Consider the following 24,376-nt stretch of genomic DNA (forward strand, 5'->3'; position numbering starts at 1 on the left):
ACAATAAACATGAGCCTGAGTTATTTTGCTATATTACTAATCCTGAATTCAGGCCTCTCCTGCCTTTACACACTCTCTCTCTCGCACACCTCCTCTGTGCATGCGAGGTTCACGCCGCCTGCGAGTTCAGCGTGATGCAACGGGGAGGCATTCACTTTCAACTATAATGGTCTTCTTCTTCTTCTTTCAGATTTCCTGGCTGATTACAGGAGAAGCTGTTCCCCCCCCCCCCCCCCCCCCCTTTCTCAGACAGACTGAGATGACTTGGAAGGGTCCACCTCACAATCCTTTCAGACACTGGATTATACCATCCTCGACAAATCAAAAGGGACTGGGAGGAGCAGGCCCAGCCCTCCCTTGTGATTTGCTGTGTTCTTTCCATTCAGAACAGTTGCAGAGACCAGGACGACAGCAGAAATGTTACAGCAGCAGCGTCTGTGTCTGTTTTTAGATGATGCCTGGGCTGGCTAGAGAGGGGTTTGCACCTGGAGCCTGTTAGAGGGTGACAGTTTAAAGAGAGAGAAGACTCTTCAGCCCTGGAGGGATAGAAAGAGTGAGAACATCAAAGACCTCGGCTGTGAGGACGCGCCAGTCACGACACAACCCGTTCTCACAGGACTGGAGTATGGAGTCCGGGTCATTGTCCTCCCCTTATTCACACGAACTCTGTCCACTCTGCCTGTGTCCTGAAGGTTAGAGCCTGGTGCATTTAGGTACCAGCATGAAGGACGCTTTTGACTTTTTAGGCAAAGGTGAGAAGGGAACTCATACAGCAGAGATGGCATTTTCAACTGTGACATAAGAATAATGTAAAAAAATGAATCCTCCTCCTGGGCAGTTGTCTCCTACAACGCAGGAAGTTTGTCCCCTGGTATTCTCCAGCCCTACTCTGCCTCCTATTGCATTTCATCCTCCTGCCTGTATGGCTCTGTTTGATGAAAGACTTTGCTGCTATTTTTCGTTCCAATTTCCAGATCACTTGTTTTGACTGAGGTCACATCCAGTACTTTACAGCTGTTTTGGAAATTCTTCAGTCTCTTCTGATCTCCAGTTCTTCTTCTTTTACTCATTCTCCGCTCCCCCCCTCTCTCTCCCAGTGTCTCTTCTGATTACTCTTTCCTCCCCCCAACCCCCCCTCTCTTTCCTGGTCTTTTTTTCATTCATTCTCCTTTCTTATTCTCCCAATGTCTCATCTGTCCTCCAAGTGTCTTTTTGCAAGTATTCCTCTCCTTCTCTTTCCCTCCCAGTGTCTCTTCGAGTCATCCTCCTTTCCTTCCCCCTCTCCCTCCCCACCCACTCACGGCAACCAGAGCTTGTCTGCCTGGTGATTTAGTCTGAGCTGGGAGCAGAGCAAAGAGGGTTTTACAGCAGTGACTCAAAAGCAATAACAAAACCAACTGCAGGGTGGGAAGTGGAAGCATCTGTAACGTGTCAGTGCAGCTTTTATCACGTTTCCTTTTACACAGAACATGGAAACTGGCACTCGCTTTTAACGAGGTTCAGATCAGATTCCATGTGTTGGGCATGGTCTAGGACCTAGGACAGCCCCGAAGTTTCTTAAATGTTGTGCCTTCCTGAAGCAGGGCCGGGCCAGCCTCCATTAGGCAGTTAGGAGCTGGGCTGGTAAGGTGCAGCTTTAGAAAGGGACCTTTCCCTTCATTCCAGGATCTGTTCACGAAGCAGATTTCACGCTGCTGGGGCCCAATTTATTTCCACTGAAATGCAGAGGTTTTGTGTTTGCTTTATCAGACTTATCAACTTTGCAAACTCCCAAGGTGGGGATATTTTTGAATATTGGATCTCCCTCATTTCCTTCTGGGGATAAAAAGCTTCCTTGAAATTGTTTTTAATCAGAATGTTTAGAAATGGTTTTACTTCTCTGAAGATGATGGACTTGCTGTATAGCTCTTGTCTCTCCCTCTCCTCTTACACTTTCTGTTGTCTCATTTCTCCCGGTTCAGGTTAACACTGGCCTCTAACTCTGTGCTGCCCCAGCACTCGGTTAACCCTCACCTTCCACCGCTTCTTTAAACTTCCTTTCTTTACCCACGTTGTCCTGGCACCAGTCTTCGTCCTCTCCTACTCCTGGCCGTGCTGCCCCTTTTCCTCTGGTCTGGCAGGAGCGGGGGCAAATCGTGATCCCGTACCTTAGGAGCCATTGGAGGCAGCAGGGCTGTTTTGCCTAAGGCACTGCTTCCCCCTCTTCTCTCCTGCAGGAAGAAGTTCTGACCCATGCATTTTCCTCCTGTCCTGCAGGAGGGGAATTCCTGGTGTCCCCTTGCCTCCTCTTCCTGTTTGTGGATGAGGTAAATGGAAAGATTTGGGGGGGGGGGGGGGGCTTAGATAAGAGAAAAGAGACTAGGCCCTAATCTGCTCAGTTAGAGAGATTGGCGTGTATGTTTTAGAAATCTCTGCGGGGGATACATTGTGGCATCATCCCCTTGACTATTGTCTGCTTCCTTCCTCAAGGGCAATAGCTCTCTTCTTTTTTTTTTTTTTTAAATTTCAGACAAGTAATACTTTGAGCCAAGCGGAAGTATTGTTACAAATCGAATGTATTTTAAAGTATTATATTAGTACACTAAATGAAATACTAGTTTAAAGAGTGTAGCACAAGACTCCACTGAGATACAGGTAAAAGCTAGGCCGACGACTTACCTGGGTGCAGACATCCCAGCGGTTACACAGTGATAAGACGAGTGAGGCTGTCTCACTCTTTTCTAACTGCAGATGTGATTATGAAGCAGTAGGCAGTCGGACATGTAAAAAGCCTTTTAGACCATCAAAGGTTTCATAGCCTAGTTGTCAAAACTTATGATGCGTATCAGTCTGAGTGTATGGTAATAAAGAGGTAAATGGTTGCCCCTCATAAAAAGCAATGATGCATTCAGCATTTGCCTGGCTGCCCCTTGGCATTTTGTCCAATGCTGGAGCTTGCTGGAAAAATTAAACCAGGCCCAGTGCAAACTGCAGGAAATGGCTCCTGTGTCAGGCCTTTGACCTGAGAGAGGGTAACGTTGCCTGTGCCATAAAATAGAGGTCAAAAGTCAAGCTTTATGATTTGTCAGATAGTGTCATGTGATCCTATATCACATCCCAGTGACCGTAACAAGGCTTAATGACATCATAGGGTGTTTTAGATTTGCTGAAATTTCTACTGAGACACTTGAAATGCCAATCAGTATAGTAGAAAAATGTTGAAAAGCAAACCATGGAGGCTTTTAGGACCAGGGCATTTTAAAAGTGCAATATCACCCCGCAGGGTGCATGTGTAGACCACCTCTAATGGCCTGTATAGTGTTATACTCGCCACCAACTGTACTGCGGCTGGCTGGCAGGATGCAAGCATGTGTTGTGGGGGAGGGCTTACATGTCTTTGATACTTTTTGCTCCTGGGATTTGGGTTACTGATAAGCTCCATATCATGAAAAGCAGAATGAGCCTGTTCTGGTTTTACACACAGCGTACATAGGGACTTGTCAGAGACATTAGAACTGTGGGCTAAAACCAGGTCTGGCTTAGTCTGTCCCAGAGGAGCTGGGGCTTAATGGCAACCCAAGCTGGGACATGCACAAGTCTACCTTTTCCATCTTTAAAGCATATGCTCAGAAAATGGAAGGTCATATGTGGTTTTCTCTTGTGTGCGCAATATTCTCTTAACAGTTGTGTGGTCGTTTTAATGTGTCTTGTAAAAATTGTTTATTGGATGTACTGTTTATAAAAGTGTTTTTGGTTCCCATGATGTAAAAAAAAAAAAAATTCAGCTTGAAATTCCTTGAAAGTGTGACTGCTCATTTTGCACCTGCTGGAGAGTGAGATCAGGGATAGTGGCTTTGTTACCGAAGTCAGAAACGTATTTTACGAACTCCAGCCGTTGTCCCTTCCAGGTGAAAACATATAGTGCCCGAGTTATACCGATCATTTGTAAAATTTCCCAAGTAACAAAATAAGCAATGCATTGCTCAACAGAAATACTACAAAAGGTCTGACATACCATCAATGTTAAATAGAGGAAGAATTAGCTGTGCATGTCCTGTAGTGCTCTATCTCATCCACCACTAATGGGGCGAGGACAGAATTCAAGAAAATAGATAGGAAATCCAAAATGACTGGACAGCAATGGGGCCTGTGCATCCTCCACCCAGTCTTTGTTGCACATCAGAGCTAGGCCCTGCTGGCAGAGTAGTTGTAAGAAAAAGGCTGACAAAGAATATATAATGTAGTCCCTGAAACTAAACAATACCTTTGGACAGAAACTGTAAAATAAGAGGCACCCCATCTGCAACTATGTAGGTCTCGGTAATAAAAACTGCTTCCTCTTCCTTTTTATATTTCGTGCCACATCTGGAGCCATACAAACCTTCCAATTCAGAAAGGATCTCTAAATTTAAAAAATGTTTTCAGCAGCCATTCCGTAAACAATGATGAAGGCAGCACTTTGTCAGCATCTGATATCGCTTTAAAAAAAAAAACCAACAACTTTCCAAGTACAGCTGGGATTGTTGCTGCTCCATAACTTTCCTCTGAGCCTGAAGGAGATTATACCTATTAAACGGGCTGATACAGTAAGGTGCGGTAGAAAGGGGTGCGTTAGTGCCAGGCACACCCGCGTTTGCCGCACGCACAGTTTGAAACACATACCGCTCGATACAGTATTTAAATGGCATGCAAATGCAAGCCGTGTCCAATGCGCATCCAGGAAGCTCAATCCATTTTACTGTATAGGCGCTATACAGCGCCTATACAGTATACTGGGTGCGCTGGTACCTGTCATTTCAAATGACATTTGAAATGATAGGTACCAGGAAGTGGATACAGGAGAAGGGCTGACTGACCCCCTAACTCCCCCCAAACTTTCCGCCAGCCCCCGCTCACCTGCCCTGGCTGCGTCCATCTCCCCCGCTGATGGCTCCGGAGCAGCCCCAGTCCTCTCTCCCCTCCTCCCGGGGACAGCCGGCGGCGAGAGAGGCTTCAGCAGCCCGGGGCGGATCGGGCGCTCCCCATGGCTCCCTATTCTCTAAAACGTAATGAGTGCATGCCGTGACCTGGGCGGCCGGCTGGACATCCGAGGTCACGGCGTGCACTCATTATGTTTTAGAGAATAGGGAGCCATGGGGAGCGCCCGATCCGCCCCGGGCTGCTGAAGCCGCTCTCGCCGCCGGCTGTCCCCGGGAGGAGGGGAGAGAGGACTGGGGCTGCTCCGGAGCTGTCAGCGCGGGAGATGGACGCGGCCAGGGCAGGTGAGCGGGGGCTGGTGGAAAGTTTGCCCGATTCACTTCGGTCTTGTCCCGGGGAGTTAGGGGGTCAGGCAGTGAAGCGGGGCTGGCTGGGGCTGCTCCGTGGCCCGTGAAATTTCGTCTCGGCTTGCCTGACGCTCCACACTAACGCAGGAGTAAGGGTAGGTGGTAAATTAGCAGGTTAAACGCGCAGCAAAACTGCAGGTTTAAAAAGCGATAATCGGGGTGCGCGTTACTGTATGGGAGGGAATAGCTAATCCGATCGTTTACATCTCATATACATGCCGCGGGCGGAAATGGTTACCTGTAGATTTAAAGAGGCGGTAAGGATGGGTTAAAAGGGATAGTGACTTGCAGGTAGGACTAACGCGGCCAAATTGTGATTAGAAAGCGGGTTAGAAGCAGGGTAACCGCGGCCGCACTTTACTGTATTGGCCTGAAAGAGAGGAGGGAATGATGCTTTTGGCACCTTTATGACCTCCAGTAAGCACTTCTTAAACACATCATAGACTGAAACAGAAAACATTTAGGTAAACCGACCTGACACAAATTATCTTTAACCAACACACCCATTAAGTTCCATCTTCTTCACTTTATCTCCAAACATTTCCATTTTGGTCCTCAAATACATTTTGGGGATTTATTGAAGAAGAATCTAAGAATATTGCATCAGCTGCGTTACTAATTGCTGGATTTGCCCAGAGCTGCATTCCTTGGCACTTTTGTCTCTTCAAGACCCACATGCTGCCCAGCTTCTCAGTATCTAAACCAATGCGCCCTCCTCTTGCCCTGCCCTTCCAGTGCCTATATCAGCGGTAGTTGCCCATGGGGGGGTCTGTTTGCACCTCTTTTTGCTGGCAAAAGGGTTGGTGCTTCCTTTAGGCAAATTAGGTGCTTGCCTAGAGAGCCAACATTTTTGGGGCAGCAAAATTCTGCCAGTCAAGGCCCAGAGAATGTTGTGTGGGAGCTAATATTGTCGAATCCGGGAGCACTGGGCTGGGGCCACTGCCGCTGGGAGTAGGAGCCGCTGGGCTGCAGCTGCCACCAATAAGTAAGGTGCGGTGGGGATGTAGGACTGAAAGTTTGCCTGGGTTGCCAAATGCTCTTGCACCAGCCCCAGCTGGCGCACTTGGAGGGGACTTGTGCTTCAGGGGAAAGAATGACTACCTCCAGAGAAGATGGCAACCTCTCAGATTCGCTCATCTCCTCCCTGCACGGCCACCTTCCCGCAACTGAAACTGTTCTGCAGATCAAATAGGTTGGGAAAGGAAACAGGTCTGCACCGGGAGAGGAAAATCCAGACTTTCCCCATGAGTAGGAAGATGCAACACTTAAAGCACCAGACACCTAGCAGTTTGCTGTCAGTCAAAGCATTGTCATTTTAATAAACAGGTGAAAGGTTGTGTGATAATACGGCAATGAGCTTTGCAGGTCCTGGAAATGTAGTGGTAAATATTCAAAAGCCATTTAGATGGATAACTTAAAGTTATTCATCTGAATGACAAGTTTTAGCATATTCAGCCTCTATCCGGCTAGCTTTAAGTCGGATCAGTCATTATCTGGCTAAAATCTAACCAGATAAAAGAGGCATTCTGGGGCGCTATTTATCCAGCTAACTTAACCGAATAAGTACCAATATTCAGACTTATCCAACTTTGGTATCCAGCTAACATTAAATTTATCTGGCACTGCCACGCCACTGAATATCCCGGCTCAGTTAGCCAGATAAGTTTTGTCCGGCTAACTTACATACTGTAGCTGGCTGAGTCTGAATATTTAACAGCTGTGCTAGATGATGTCCTGCAGTGTGCTGTGGCTCAGCATGTGATACGTGGCCATGTCTGATCTGGTTGAGTGAGATACCTGGCAGAATAATGTGAACATAAGAAATTGCCATGCTGGTCCATCAAGCCCAGCATCCTGTTTCCAACAGAAGCCAAACCAGGCCACAAGAACCTGGTAATTATCCAAACACTAAGAAGATCCCATGCTACTGATGCAATTAATAGCAGTGGCTATTCCCTAAGTAAACTTGATTAATAGCAGTTAATGGACTTCTCCTCCAAGAACTTATCCAAATCTTTTTTGAACCCAGCTACACTAACTGCACTAACCACATCCTCTGGCAATAAATTCCAGAGCTTAATTGTCTGTTGAGTGAAAAAGAATTTTCTCTGATTAGTCTTAAATGTGCTACTTGCTAACTTCAAAGAATGCCCCCTAGTCCTTCTATTATCTGAAAGTGTAAATAACAGATTCACATCTACTCATTCAAGACTTCTCATGATCTTAAAGACCTCTATCATATCCTCCCTCAGCCGTCTCTTCTCCAAGCTGTTCATTCAACTAAACATCATGTTATACACAATCTTTTAAAAGTTAACATCAAACACATAAATGTTACACAAATATTGCAATGGACCCTAATTACAATGTAAACATATCCCTTTAATTTAGTTACAATGTAAACATATTACTTCAAAGGATTTCTTATTTTATTCCCTATATCCTCAATTCAATTTTTGTCCCCTAAATACATCATTATCAATATTTTCTGTTGTATTATAAAGAACCTTTTCAATGCCTGTCCCTTCTTAATCTTAATTCAGCTGCTGTCCCGACAGGAAGCTCCTGTTTCACCCGTTAGTTTCTTCAGGGGATTAGCTTTATGTTCACATTTAACAGCTCCTGAATAATATTCTCTGAGGTGTACAACACCAAACAGGCTATCACTGCTAATCCAAGGTCATTAGGGAACCTTAAATAAAAAATCATTGCATTAAAAAAACTCCCTATTTTTATGCCCACCATCTAACCTCATGCATGCATCCCATATTTAACTATTATTATCCATTAATTTTAACCTCGCTCAAAAAACTTGAATAAATTTAATAGAAAAACTACCCTAGTCATTGTTTCTACCGTCATCACACTCACCTGTATTCCTTTCACTAAACAGTTTTTTACATTTTCAATTCCTCATTCTTTTAAAGCCATCTCTGTTTCCTTAATCGCTTTACCGCTTCTCCACTATATAAATTCAAAAGTAGAACACCATTTACTGCCAATCCTTTGCCAAACTATATTATATACACTTCCCATTATATCTACTAACCTGAGATTACTTCATATTGCTTGCCACACTATGTAATTTCAAACAATCCAGCAATTCCACTGCTTCAAAATTTCTTCACCTGACTGCTGTCTATAAAGAGTATAAACAGAAATCTGGTACCACTTTATCATTCCATTGCAAAAGTTTACCACAAACCCTATTTTACTTCAGAAATTTTACCACAAACCAACACCCTCTATAATACAAATATCGGCTTACCTCTCCTACCGGCGAAAAACGCCGCGGCTGCGCATAAACCAATGTCTCCCTACCACTCTTTAAATGTGCACATGTCATTATGTCAGCTAACGTTTTCAAGCTGGCTGCTTGAATCTCCTTAATCACGCGGCTACATATCAACCAATATTACCTCATCACTATTCATATTTTTCATCATCACGCTATTCAGCGTCTTTAATCCAACTACCTCACAACTATGTATGAATTAAGCTAGCCCGCCATTTTTTCAAAATATATACGTTATCACGCCCTCCAGTATCCTCAAAAAAATTTCAGAAGCCTCTTCAAAAAACGCAATATCCACTCATACCACCACTGTTTTAACTAATTACACAACTCCATCCATTAACCAAATTCTGCACTCATATAAAGATGTTCCACTCTATCTCTTGGTTTAACCCCCACGGTTCTACTGTTCCCCATCTATATATAAATCGCTGTTCCTTTTGTGTCAAAATCCTTGAAATATTTCCACCTCTCTTCAGAGTCAATTGGTACAGTACACAGAACCGCATCTCTTCTAATTTATGTCCCTTCTTATACCAATGGTTAACCAATGGTGCTTTATCTTTTTTTATTCGAATATTACTGAGATGTTCCAATATTCTCACTTTAATGATTCTTTTAGTTTGTCCTATATAGAACAATCCACAGGGGCACATAATTATGTATAAATATGTAATTATGTGCCCCTGTTTAATGGAACAAAGTCAGCATGGCTTTACCCAAGGCAAGTCTTGCCTCACAAATCTGCTTCACTTTTTTGAAGGAGTTAATAAACATGTGGATAAAGGTGAACCGGTAGATGTAGTATACTTGGACTTTCAGAAGGCGTTTGACAAAGTTCCTCATGAGTCTTCTAGGAAAAGTAAAAAGTCATGGGATAGGCGGTGATGTCCTTTCGTTGATTGCAAACTGGCTAAAAGACAGGAAACAGAGAGTAGGATTAAATGGACAATTTTCTCAGTGGAAGGGAGTGGACTGTGGAGTGCCTCAGGGATCTGTATTGGGACCCTTACTTTTCAATATATTTATAAATGATCTGGAAAGAAATACGACAAGTGAGATAATCAAATTTGCAGATGACACAAGATTGTTCAGAGTAGTTAAATCACAAGCAGATTGTGATAAATTGCAGGAAGACCTTGTGAACCTGGAAAATTGGGCATCCAAATGGCAGATGAAATTTAATGTGGATAAGTGCAAGGTGATGCATATAGGGAAAAATAACCCATGCTATAATTACACATTGTTGGGTTCCATATTAGGTGCTACAACCCAAGAAAGAGATCTAGGCGTCGTCGGTTCAGTGTGCTGCGGCAGTCAAAAAAGCAAACAGAATGTTGGGAATTATTAGAAAGGGAATGGTGAATAAAACGGAAAATGTCATAATGCCTCTGTATCGCTCCATGGTGAGTCCGCACCTTGAATACTGTGTACAATTCTGGTCACCACATCTCAAAAAAGATATAATTGCGATGGAGAAGGTACAGAGAAGGGCTACCAAAATGATAAGGGGAATGGAACAGCTCCCCTATAAGGAAAGACTAAAGAGGTTAGGACTTTTCAGCTTGGAGAAGAGACGGCTGAGGGGGGGATATGATAGAGGTGTTTAAAATCATGAGAGGTCTAGAACGGGTAGATGTGAATCGGTTATTTACTCTTTCGGATAATAGAAAGACTAGGGTGCACTCCATGAAGTTTGCATGGGGCACATTTAAAACTAATCGGAGAAAGTTCTTTTTTACTCAACGCACAATTAAACTCTGGAATTTGTTGCCAGAGGATGTGGTTAGTGCAGTTAGTATAGCTGTGTTTAAAAAAGGATTGGATAAGTTCTTGGAGGAGAAGTCAATATCTTGCTATTAAGTTCACTTAGAGAATAGCACTGCCATTAGCAATGGTTACATGGAATAGACTTAGCTTTTGGGTACTTGCCAGGTTCTTATGGCCTGGATTGGCCACTGTTGGAGGCAGGGTGCTGGGCTTGATGGCCCTTGATCTGACCCAGTATGGCATTTTCTTATGTTCTTATGGTCCAAGTACAGATCCCTGAGGCACGCCACTGTTTACCCTTTTCCACTGAGAAAATTTACAGTTTAATCCTACTCTGTTTCTTGTCTTTTAACCAGTTTGTAATCCACGAAAAGAAATCGCCTCCTATCCCATGACATTTTAGTTTTCTTAGAAGCCTCTCACGAGGGACCTTGTTAAACACCTTCTGAAAATCCAAAATTACTACATCTACCGGTTCCCCTTTATCCACATGTTTATTAACCCCTTCAAAAAAATGAAGCAGATTTGTTAGGCAAGACTTCCCTTGGGTAAATCCATGCTGACTGTGTCCCATTAAATCATGTCTTTCTATATGCTCTACGATTTTGATCTTTAGAATAGTTTCCACTATTTTCCCTGGCACTGAAGTCAGGCTCACTGGTGTGCTGTGTGACATTTGGCTGTGGGCTATGTGGCATTTCACAAGGCAAAGTTGTCCAATATTTTCTGTGTAGCACCTGGCAGCATGCTGTGTCCTTGAGTATTATTACTCCTTCATAAAATCAGTCTTTTATTTATTTATTTTTTAATAGAATAAGAATAAATAAAAATGCATAGTTTTATTCAAACATTTTAGTGGGGGGTTTTTTCTGTTCATGGTGCCTAAGCCAGGGCTGGTGCCAAGGGTATTAGGCGCCCTAGGTGAACCTTACAGTCTTGTGTGTGCCCACCTCCCAACAGATTCCCCCCCCCCCCCCCCACCACCACCACACACACAATTAAAAATTATATATTTATAGTAGATTTTACATGAAAAAGGTCATTTGCAGGCAAAAATAATCATAACATTTATGTTTACATGCAATACTGTGCTGCCAACCAGAAATCCTGGAAAAGAGAGGCTTGGAACTCATATAGTATTAGACCTATTAAGGAGAAAAGCCACACACGAAATGTGGAAAGATGAGCGAACACACTAGATTGGATAGCAAATAACAGATGTGTTGCAATATTATTCACAAATGGTCCAACAAGCTCAAAATAAATAAGCAATAAGTGCCTTCAAGGTAAGTACATAGCAAAATGTATTCAAGAATAGGTCCCGTATATGGATTTCTATGCTTATGTAAACTGACCCTCCCGATGCATCCCATGTGAAAGTGTTCCGTATTGAGGGACTGATTCTTGAATAAATTTTGCTATGTACATACCTTGAAGGCACTTATTGCTTATTTATTTTGAGCTTGTTGGACCATTTGTGAAAAGTATTGCAACACACCTGTTATTTGCTATTAGACCTATTATAACATGGTTTCGAATGAGCTTGGTTCTCAGACAGCTATGAGCAAACTGAATTACAATTACAATATACCAAAAGAGCACTAACTGTCAGCACTAAACAGTAACAACCTTATTTATAAAAAGGCGACACTGCAAATATTAACACCAGGCCTTAAAATACCAATTCACCTCAGAAAATGGAAAAAGCCAGGCTGCTATAGATTCCTACACAAAGCTACACACTAGCAGAATACATGCAAAACATAGTCAGACCCTCACCAAACAGAGAATAAAGAAACCATAACATAGAAACATAGAAATGACGGCAGAAGAAGACGAACGGCCCATCCAGTCTGCCCAGCAAGCTATCGCACTTTTTTTTCTCTCATACTTATCTGTTTCTCTTGGCCCTTAGTAACCTTTTGGTTCTGTTTCCCTTCCCCCCTCCATTAATGTAGAGAGCAGTGTTGGAACTGCATCTAAGTGAAATATCTAGCTTAATTAGTTAGGGATAGCAACTGCCGCAATAAGCAAGCTACACCCATGCTTGTTCACTCTGACTATGTAATTCAGACCTTGTTGGTTGTTGTCTGTATATAGAACCACTTTTCTTCATTCCCCCCCCTGCCGTTGAAGCAGAGAGCTGTGCTGGATATGCATGAAGTATCAGTCTTTCTCCCTTGCCGATGAAGCAGAGAGCTATGCTGGATATGCATTGAAAGTGAAGTATCAGGCTTATTTGGTTTGGAGTAGTATCCGGTGTAACAAGTAAGCTACTCCCTGCTTTTTTGTGAATGGAAATCCTTTTTTTTTTTCCCCCCACAATACCTCTTGCCATTGAAGCTTAGAGCAGTGTTGGAGTTGCATAACTGTGTATGTTTATTGAATAAGGGTATTATCTCCAGTATTAGCCATCATTCCCGCGAGCCACCCACTCTTCATACACATCCTCTAGACTTTATGGATCCACAGTGTTTACCCCACACCCCTTTGAAGTCCTTCATAGTTCTGGTCTTCACCACTTCCTCCGGAAGGGCATTCCAGGCATCCACCACCCTCTCCGTGAAGAAATACTTCTTGATATTGGTTCTGAATCTTCCTCCCTGGAGTTTTAAATTGTGACACCTGGTTCTGCTAATTTTTTTCCTACGGAAAAGGTTTGTCGTTATCTTTGGATCATTAAAACTTTTCAAGTTTCTGAAAGTCTGTATCATATCACTTCTGCTCCTCCTTTCCTCCAGGGTGTACATATTTAGATTCTTCAATCTCTCCTCATAAGACATTCAATGAAGACCCTCCACCTTTTTGGTTGCCCTTCTCTGGACCTCCTCCATCCTGTCTCTGTCCCTTCGTAGATACGGTCTACAGAACTGAGCACAGTACTCCAGGTGAGGCCTCACCAAGGACCTGTACAAGGGGATAATCACTTCCCTTTTCTTACTCTATATTCCTCTCTCTATGCAGCCCAGCATTCTTCTGGCTTTAGCTATCGCCTTGTCACATTGTTTCGCCGACTTCAGATCATTAGACACTATCACCCCTAGGTCTCTCTCCTGCTCCGTGGACATCAGCCCTTCATCCCCCATCGAATACAGTTCTTTCGGATTTCCACACCCCATATGCATGACTTTGCACTTCTTGGCATTGAATCTCAGCTGCCATATCTTCGACCACTCTTCCAGCTTCCTTAAATCCCGTCTCATTCTCTCCACTCCTTCCGGCGTATCCACTCTGTTGCAGATCTTAGTGTCATCCACAAACAGACAAACCTTACCTTCTATCTCGTCTGCTATGTCACTCACATAGATATTGAACAGGACCGGTCCCAACACTGATCCTTGCGGCACTCCGCTCAACACCGCTCTCTCTTCAGAGTAAGTTCCATTTACTATCACACATTGTTGTCTGTCCGTCAACCATTTTGCAATCCAGGCCACCATCTCGGCACTTGCTCCTAAGCTTCTCATTTTATTCACCAGCCTCCTGTGTGGGACCATATCAAAAGCCTTGCTGAAATCCAAGTAGATGACATCGAGCACTCTTCCTTGATCAAATTCCCTAGTCACCCAGTCGCAAAAGTCAATCAGATTTGTCTGACAGGATCTTCCCCTGGTGAATCCATGCTGCCTCTGGTCCAGCAATTCTTCAGACTGTAAATAGTTCACTATTCTCTCTTTCAGCATCGACTCCATCACTTTACCCACCACTGAGGTGAGGCTAACCAGCCTGTAGTTTCCAGCCTCCTCTCTGCTCCCACTCTTGTGAAGCGGGACCACCACCGCTCTTCTCCAATCACTCGGCACAACTCCCGTTTCTAGTGATCTATTGAACAGGTCATGCAGTGGACCCGCCAGCATATCTCTGAGCTCCCTCAGTATCCTGGGATGAACCTCATCAGGCCCCATGGCTTTGTCCACTTTCAGTTTTCCCAGCTCTTCCCACACATTCTCCACTGTAAATGGAGTAACATCTACTCCACTCCCCTCCAGTTTCTTGTTAACTAGCGACAGTCCTTCACCTGGGTCCTCTTTAGTGAAAACCGAACTGAAGTATTCGTTTAGTATTTCTGCCATTTCTTTGTCTCTCTCTACACATTGATCCTTTTCACTTTTCAATTTCACTATACCACTTTGAGCTTTTCTCCTTTCTGCGATGTATCTGAAAAATGTTTTGTCACCTCTCCTTACCTCTTTGGCAATCCTTTCTTCTGCTTGACTTTTTGCCGACTTGATTAATTTCTTCGTCTCCCTCAGATGTAAAGTATAAATAGAAACGTACAGACAAAAACCGGACTGGAAACCGCAACAAGCCAGACTGTATGCAGTGCCATGAGGGAAAAACTGTATCTCCACCATGCTTCATAAAACATAAAAAAAATTCTAGGTATGGAGTTTCTTCATTGGGTGTTATTTTGTTAGGAACCCCGGCCATGCGGGCCCGCAACCGGGTCCCCTCACCTGCACCAGCCGGAGGCCTAGCTTGGCCGCTGCTCCTGGCCACAGACTCCATCCGTGGACTGCTCTTGTGGCGCCCTGAACACCACCAACTCCAGCTCCTCGTGGTCGTCGCCCTAGGTGCGCGTGCCGAGTCAAGATTTAAGGGGCCAGCGGCAGGAAAGTTCCCCACAGCCCGGGCTGATGATGTCAGGCTAGCTGGGTATTTAAACCCTGCCTCTCTGCTCTCATTTCGCCTCAGCAATGGGTCCTGCTCTCCTGAAGAGTGTGAGTTGTCTGCGTTCCTGATTCCTGCGCTCCTGGCTCTGCCTTGCTTCGTTCCTGATCCCCAGCTCCAGCTTTCCTGTTCCTTGCCTCTGGTTCCTGCCTTGCTCCTCGTCCCCTGGATTGCTTTCTCGGTTTTGACTCCTTGCCTGGTACTTGACTTTGCTTGATCTCCGCCTGCCCTGACTCCTTGCCTGGTACTTCACACTGCTTGATTGCTGCCAGCCTCAACACCTGGACTCCTCTGACGCTACCTCTCTTTGCTTACTGGTTCTACACCCAGGAAGACCCGCGCCTAAGTCCTGCCGACCCCGTACCCAAGGGCTCAACTTGCGGGGAAAGAGGGCTGGTACAGGTGAAGCTCCTGGTGGGTCTTCCCCCTCAGTACTGCTGCACCGACGACGAGGACCTCCTCCCCTGGAGATAGCCACAACCTCATCTCGGCTCAAGGGTCCACCTTCCTAACAGATTGCTGAGGCCATGGACTCGGCGGACCTATCTGGACTATAGGCCATTCCTGGACTAGCCCAGCAACTGCAGCAGCAACAGCAGTGTTTGGATGTGCTAGCTGCCATCATGGAATGCCTGGCAAATTGACTGGACTCCACCCCATCTTCCAGTCCCCAGCTGGCTCCAGTTCCTGTACCCATGGCTCCCGCAGCGAACCTCCATCTGCTGGCGCCACCCCGCTACGCAGAAGATCCCCGGCATTGTCGTGGCTTCTTAAACCACTGTTTCATGCACTTTTTCTTACAGCTGGTCCAATTCGCCAATGACAGAATCAAAACAACCTTTATTCTGTCGCTCCTGGATGGCAAGGCGCTTGCGTGGGCTCCCCCCTTTGGAAACGAGGTCACTCTTTGCTCCAGGACCTCCCACGCTTCATCCAAGTATTCAAGCAGGTCTTTGATGAGCCTGGAAGACAGTCTACAGCCGCTTCCGAGCTTCTGCACTTACGACAGGGGATATGCCCTCTGTCTGGAGTACATGGTAGAGTTCTGCACCCTAGCATCTGAGCTGGGATTGCGGGAGGACAGCCTCTGAAGAATCTTTCTGGAAGGGTTACCTTCAAGAATTAAGGATGAGCTGGCTGCCCAGGACCTCCCTGAGGATTTGGAGGCTCTGACTGACCTTGCTGGTCAGGTCGACCGAAGACTGCAGCAATGCCTCCGAGAATTGCGCCCTTCCCGCAGGCCAGAGGTGCTAGCCCCGTCCTTCTCGCAGCCCATAACACAGCCTACCACTGCTTCACACAAGACACCTCTCATGGAGGAACCCATGCAGCTGGGGCGGAGCTGTTTGACCCCTGAAGAGAGGCTGCAACAGTGCACCTTAGGCCTATGCCTGTACTGTGCTGGTAAAGGCCACTTGTTGGCCCAGTGCCCCGAGAAGCCAGGAAATGCCAGAACCTAGGAGTCAGCGGGGAGATGACTCTGGGCTGCACCAAATCTGCTCCCCAATGTATTGTGCCGGTGACCTTCCGTCATGCCCACGGGGACTTCACTACCCAAGCCCTGATTGATTCTGGCGCTGGAGGGAATTTTATCTTGGCGGATCTCGTCACACATCTGGATCTGCCCACACTGAGAACCACCATTGACTTTCTTCCATCTGCGGAGACCCTCTTCCTGGGAGGATCAGCTGCACCACTGCTCCAGTGAGACTAGGCACTGGGGTTCCTCACGAAGAGGAGCTCACCTTCTTCATCCTGGAAAAGACAATCCACCCAGTAGTCTTGGGCCTTCCCTGGCTCCAGAAACACTCCCCTCGTATTGACTGGCGGATGCTGCAAATAGCCTCCTGGGGCCCACACTGCCATGCTTCCTGCCTCCAAGAGGTGTCTCACCCTGCTCTTTTCATAGCTACTACCCCACTTACCTTACCTCCGCAGTATGCTGATTTTGTGGACGTTTTTTTCAAGAAGGCCGAGACACTCCCCGAACATCACCCCTTTGAATGTGCGATCGACCTCCTTCCAGGTACCTTGCCCCCTCGGGGGCGAGTATACCTCCTATCACTACCAGAGACTCAAGCCATGTCCAAGTATGTTCAAGAGAACCTGGACAGGGGCTTCATCAGGCCGTCCATGACTCCTGCGGGAGCTGGCTTCGTTTTGGTGGCATAAAAGGACGAGTCGTTGCGGCCCCGTATTGTCTACAGTGGGCTGAACGCCATCATCAGGAGAGACCAGTACTCACTGCTGCTCATCCCGAACTCCTGGACCATCTACAGGGGTCCAAACTTTTCACGAAATTGGACCTCCGAGGGGCCTATAACCTTGTGTGCATAAAGTCAGGTGACGAATGTAAGACTGCCTTTAATAAAAGAGATGGCCACTATGAGTACTTAGTGATGCCCTTTGGTCTTTGTAACACTCCAGCTGTGTTCCAGCACCTTATGAATGAGGTCTTCTGGGAAATGCTCCACTCTTAAGAACATAAGAAATTGCCATGCTGGGTCAGACCAAGGATCCATTAAGCCCAGCATCCTGTTTCCAACAGAGGCCAAACCAGGCCACAAGAATCTGGCAATTACCCAAACACTAAGAAGATCCCATGCTACTGATGCAATTAATAGCAGTGGCTATTCCCTAAGTAAACTTGATTATTTATTTATGTATTTGTACAGCTTTTTTATACCGTTATACAGAAAACAGGTTTCTATCTCCACGGTGTACATCTTATTCATAAAATAAACATACAATACACATTTAGAATAAAAATTACAAAACCATTAATAGCCATTAATGAACTTCTCATTCAAGAACTTATCCAAACCTTTTTTGAACCCAGCTACACTAACTGCACTAACCACATCCTCTGGCAACAAATTCCAGAGCTTTATTGTGCGTTGAGTGAAAAAGAATTGTCTCCGATTAGTCTTAAATGTTCTACTTGCTAACTTCATGGAATGCCCCCTAGTCCTTCTATTATTCAAAAGTGTAAATAACTGATTCACATCTACTCGTTCAAGACCCCTCATGATCTTAAAGACCTCTATCATATCCCCCTCAACCGTCTCTTCTCCAAGCTGAACAGCCCTAACCTCTTCAGCCTTTCCTTAAAGGGGAGCTGTTCCATCCCCTCAATCATTTTGGTTGCCCTTCTCTGTACCTTCTCCATCGCAACTATATCTTTTTTGAGATGCGGTGACCAGAATTGTACACAGTATTCAAGGTGCGGTCTCACCATGGAGCGATATAGAGGCATTATGACATTTTCCGTTTTATTAACCATTCCCTTCCTAATAATTTCTAACATTCTGTTTGCTTTTTTGACTGCTGCAGCACACTGAGCCGACGATTTTAAAGTATTATCTACTATGATGCCTAGATCTTTTTCCTGGGTGGTAGCTACTAATATGGAACCTAACATCGTGTAACTACAGCAAGGGTTATTTTTCCCTATATGAAATACCTTGCACTTGTCCACATTAAATTTCATCTGCCATTTGGATGCCCAATCTTCCAGCCTTGCAAGGTCCTCCTGTAATGTATCACAATCCTCTTGTGATTTAACTACTCTGAATAATTTTGTATCATCCGCATATTTGATAACCTCACTCGTCGTATTCCTTTCCAGATCATTTATATATATATATTGAAAAGTACCGGTCCAAGTACAGATCCCTGAGGCACTCCACTGTTTACCTTTTCCTCTTAGAAAATTGACCATTTAATCCTACTCTCTGTTTCCTGTCTTTTAACCAGTTTATAATCCACGAAAGGACATCGCCTCCTATCCCATGACTTTTTAGTTTCCTTAGAAGCCTCTCATGAGGGACTTTGTCAAACGCCTTCTGAAAATCCAAATACACTACATCTACCCGTTCACTTTTATCAACATGTTTATTAATCCCTTCAAAAAAATGAAGCAGATTTATTAGGCAAGACTTCCCTTGGGTAAATCCATGTTGACTGTATTCCATTAAACCATGTCTTTCTATATGCTCTACGATTTTGATCTTGAGAATAGTTTCCACTATTTTTCCTGACACTGAAGTCAAGCTCCCTGGTCTATAGTTAGCCGGATCGCCCCTGGAACCCTTTTTAAATATTAGGGTTACATTGGCCACCCTCCAGTCTTCAGAAACAATGGATGATTTTAATGATAGGTTACAAATTTTAACTAATAGATCAGAAATTTCATTTTTTAGTTCCTTCAGTACCCTAGGATGCATACCATCCGGTCTAGGTGATTTGCTACTCTTTAGTTTGTCAATCTGGCCTACTACATCTTCCAGCTTCACAGTGATTTTGTTCAGTTCGTCTAACTCATCACCCCTGAAAACCATCTCCGGAACTGGTATCTCCCCAACATCCTCAATAGTAAACTTGGAAGCAAAAAATTTATTTGTCTTTCTGCAATGGCCTTATCTTCCCTAGGAGCCCCTTTAATCCCTCGGTCATCTAATGGTCCAACCAATTCCCTCACAGGTTTCTTGCTTTGGATATATTTAAAAAAGTTTTTATGAGTTTTTGCCTCTATGGCCAACTTAATTTCAAATTCTCTCTTCGCCTGTCTTATCAATGTTTTACACTTAACTTGACAATGCTTATGTTTTATCCTATTTTCTTCAGATGGATCCTTCTTCCAATTTTTGAAGGATTTTGTTTTGGTTAAAATAGCTCTTTCACCTCACCTTTTAACCATGATGGTAATCGTTTTGCCTTCCTTCCACCTTTCTTAATGTGTGGAATACATATGGACTGCGCCTCTAGGATTGTATTTTTAAACAACATCCATGCCTGTTGAACACTTTTAACCTTTGCAGCTTCACCTTTCAGTTTTTTTTCTATTTTCCTCATTTTATCAAAGTTTCCCTTTTGAAAGTTTAGTGTTAGAGCTGCAGATTTACTTATTGTCCCCCTTCTAGTTATTGGTTTAAATTTGATCATGTTATGATCACTGTTGCCAAGTGACCCCACCACCGTTACCTCTCACCAAATCCTGCGTTCCACTAAGAATGAAATCTAAAATAGCTCCCTCTCTTGTTGGTTCCTGAACCAATTGCTCCATGAAGCAGTCATTTATTACATCCAGGAACTTTGTCTCTAGCAAGTCCTGATGTTACATTTACCCAGTCAATATTGGGGTAATTGAAATCTAATATGATAAAGAAGCTAACCTTGCACATAAGCAAGTACATAAGAACACTGGTGCAAGTAGAACAATACAGTTCCATTCAATTAGTTGATAAACAGTATTTTATTGTGAATCTTCATGTAAATCTTCATAATACATTCATTGTGGCAACTCCATTTGTGTAACAGAAGAATTTATTTCAGTCCCCCGACACGGTCCCGTGTTTCGCGGTGGCTGCATCGGGAGGGACAAGATGGTATTCAAATCTAAAATATAATATGAGTAATCAAGAAACGGAACATAAGGCTGCAATATGTATCTTCAAAACATACTTCACATACCTGTATACAGGAACAGCAGGAGCGCAATCGCCCGCTGATTTCAACCTGAATTTAAAGAACATAAAATGGCGCGAGAAAGAATTCTCGCGAGAGGCTGAAACTGACAGAGGAACACCTGTGATCGAACCAATACCTGAGGCGGAATAACTAATAAAATTGGTACCACTCTATATCTTTATTCAGACCATGAGGGGAGACTGAATTGAGGGTGAAAATCCAACGCTGCTCCCTCCGACCAAGCATGCTGGCGAAATCACCTCCCCGTGGGGAGGGAGAGACCACCTCCAATACCTGGAAGGAGAGATCAGCGATGGAATGTCCGGCATGTGTCCAATGGGCTACTAAGGGCTCGTCAATCCTAGATGATCTAATATTCGAACAATGTTCTATGATCCGTGTCTTGATCATCCGTGAGGTTTTCCCCACATAGACCAGCGGGCAGGGGCATTGAATAACGTAAATAACCCCTTTTGTGCAACAATCTGACAAAGAATAAAGGCTGAACACACGTCCTGACACAGGATGTTTAAAAACTGTCACGGACTCCGTATGGCTGCACATTATGCAACGACCACAGGGATTGTGCTGGCCACTAGAGCGAGGTAAGTTTAATGGGGGCACTAGTGAGGTATGCACAAGGAGGTCTCTCAAATTAGTGGCTCTCTTAAATGTGAAGCGTGGGGGACCATGCATTACGTCAGTTAATGACAAGGCCAACCAGTGGCGTTTCATCATGTTAACAATGGACCTACCTACGGTGGAGAATGGGAGGATGCAGGTAAAGCAAACGTCATCACTCTGTATGGGGGTACTAAAAAGCCAATCACGATGCGTATACAACGCCCGTTTAAACGCTTTTTTCACAATTCGTGTTGGGTAACCCCTTTCAAGGAATCTGGTAAACATACATTGTGATTGCGCTAAAAATTCCTCTCGTGTTGAACAAAGGCGGCGAAGTCGTAAAAATTGCCCCGTAGGTATATTGTCACGTAGTGCCCGGGGGTGACAGCTGTTGTAGGCCAATAAGGTGTTCCGGTCGGTTTTTTTACGGAAAAGGGTGGTCTCAAAACTGTCCCCTTTCCAAATGATCCACATGTCCAGAAAAGATATACTAGAAGGGTTAATGCTAAAGTCAAATTTTATGTGAGGGCTAAGTGAATTAACCCAATCAAAAAACAGAAAGAACTGTATGTCAGAGCCTGTCCAGATGATAAAAATGTCATCAATATAGCGTAGCCATACATGGATGAATGAAGACCACGCTGATGGGTAAATGTTTACTGTTTCATATTCATCCATGTATAGGCACGCTAGACTGGGGGCCATAGTGGCCCCCATAGCAGTTCCTTTAACCTGTTGATACGTAATATCCTGAAATTGAAAAAAATTTTTTGTCAAAGCTATTTCGGCAAGTTGGATCAGGAAACCTGTAGAGACTCTGTGTGGTAATGGACGTGTGTTCAAAGCTTTTTCGATGACAGTGAGCGCCTCACTTTGAGGAATATTAGAATAGAGTGATACCACATCTAGTGTGATAAGAAAAATTGTAGATTGGGGAACCTCAATTTGTGACAAAAGTGTCATAAAATGGGAAGAATCCCGCACATAAGATTTAATCTGGGGTACCAGTGGTTTTAGAAAAACATCTACAAACTGGGACAAGGGTTCGAGTAAAGATCCAATGCCGGACACTATAGGGCGGCCCGGAGGGTGCACTAACGTTTTGTGAATCTTTGGGAGAGTGTAAAACAAGGGCATGACAGGATGGACCGAAATCAAAAACTTGGCTTCTTTATTGGTAATGATATGAGCATCTAGGGCGGACTGGACCACAGATTTAATATCCTGGAGTAGAGGTCCAGTGGGGTCAGAGGGCAGGGGAAGGTAAAAAGACAAATCTCCAAGTTGTCTCAGGGCCTCGGCTTCATAATCAGATCTGTCTTGGATAACAATCCCTCCCCCTTTGTCCGCCGGCTTGATTACAATGGTTAAATCATTGGAGAGATTTTTAATAGCAGTGGCCTCATCCCTTGATACATTGTATCTGATATATTGATGTTGAGAACAAATGAGTGCGGCATCTTTACATACTAAACGCTCGAAAGCTCCCAGGGAGACGTCCCCCACCCCCGGTGGGGTCCATTTAGATCTAGTATGAACGACCGATGGATCACTAGATGGCGGAAAATCCTCAAAAAACAATTTAAGCTTAAGAGTCCTGAAGAAGCGATGTAGATGCACCTGCAGATCAAATAAGTCTCCTCTTTTAGTGGGAACAAATGAAAGTCCCCGATGTAATACACTTCGCTCCGCAGGTGATAGAATGCGTGAGGATAAATTAAAGACCGTCTCATATTTCACTGCCAGAGGTCTGCCTGAGTCCGATTCGACCGGGGCGGGCGGTTCTGAAGAGACATGGCTCCTCGTTGTCGAGTCTGACGAGGGTCCTGCTGCGGTTGTGGTCGGGGCTGGCCCGAGTCTAAAAAAGCGGCAGCAATTGAAGAGTAACGTGATGCAGAGTAGGCTGCTGATGTAGCAGAGGAATCGCCCTGAGCCGGAGCGGGTACTTCCAAAGTGCGCGTAGAGTGTCCTAGATTTGTAGGCCCAGCGGTTCCGCGAGCCCGGCGTGTCTGACCACGAGTCCGTGGTGGACGAGTCTCCTCTCCTGCTGAATCTCCTGAAGAGGAGCTGTCTGCAAACGTGACTTTCCTGGATGGTTTCTGGGCCATCCATTTGTACACGTACCCGGTCTGATAGTCCGCTGTATCTCTTTGAAATTTACTGAACTTAACCGCTTTAAGATCAGATTTAAATTTTTGCAAATTGTCCCGAAATTCCTCAAGCTGCTGATCAAATGAGTCAGCCGGACAGGATTGTTTGATAAGGTCCAATTTCTGTGTCACCTCGTCCTGGAGTAGACCATGAAGTTCCTTATTGGTCTCAATGATCAGGACCATAAGGTCCAGGGAACACTTATTTAGTATTTGATTCCACCGGCCCAGGAACGAGGCGTTATCGGCATGTAATCTCGGCGCTTTTTGTATCCGTAGTCCCCTTGGTATGCGTCGAACCCGGCAGTACTCGATCAGTGTGGCAGAGTGTAGCTCCGCCCGAGTGAGACGCTTCTGGGTGTTAATGAGCTCCGACCATGATACCGGAGGTACAGAGTCTGAAGGGCTATCCGCAAAAAACAAGGTATCAGTGAGAACTGCATTAACAGCATCCTCTGTATAACTGAAAGTATAGTCCTCAGAAGCAGCCATTTAAAGCTTCAGTCGTGCGGAAAATCCAATATGATAAAGAAGCTAACCTTGCACATAAGCAAGTACATAAGAACACTGGTGCAAGTAGAACAATACAGTTCCATTCAATTAGTTGATAAACAGTATTTTATTGTGAATCTTCATGTAAATCTTCATAATACATTCATTGTGGCAACTCCATTTGTGTAACAGAAGAATTTATTTCAGTCCCCCGACACGGTCCCGTGTTTCGCGGTGGCTGCATCGGGAGGGACAAGATGGTATTCAAATCTAAAATATAATATGAGTAATCAAGAAACGGAACATAAGGCTGCAATATGTATCTTCAAAACATACTTCACATACCTGTATACAGGAACAGCAGGAGCGCAATCGCCCGCTGATTTCAACCTGAATTTAAAGAACATAAAATGGCGCGAGAAAGAATTCTCGCGAGAGGCTGAAACTGACAGAGGAACACCTGTGATCGAACCAATACCTGAGGCGGAATAACTAATAAAATTGGTACCACTCTATATCTTTATTCAGACCATGAGGGGAGACTGAATTGAGGGTGAAAATCCAACGCTGCTCCCTCCGACCAAGCATGCTGGCGAAATCAC

General features: G+C 44.6%; 1 protein-coding gene across 2 annotated transcripts in view; it reads left to right on the top strand.

The window, feature by feature from the left end:
- OPHN1 (oligophrenin 1) overlaps positions 1–3,774 on the top strand; it is a 235,543-nt gene extending 231,769 nt beyond the window's left edge. For both annotated transcript variants that reach the window (XR_003857530.1, XM_029607285.1), the window contains one exon: positions 191–3,774. The gene's annotated coding sequence lies outside the window, so the exon portion shown is untranslated. The remainder of the gene's footprint in view (positions 1–190) is intronic.
- The last annotated feature ends 20,602 nt before the right edge of the window (positions 3,775–24,376 follow it).

This window comes from Rhinatrema bivittatum, chromosome 6 (assembly GCF_901001135.1).
Source record: "Rhinatrema bivittatum chromosome 6, aRhiBiv1.1, whole genome shotgun sequence".
Taxonomy (NCBI): Eukaryota; Metazoa; Chordata; class Amphibia; order Gymnophiona; family Rhinatrematidae; genus Rhinatrema; species Rhinatrema bivittatum.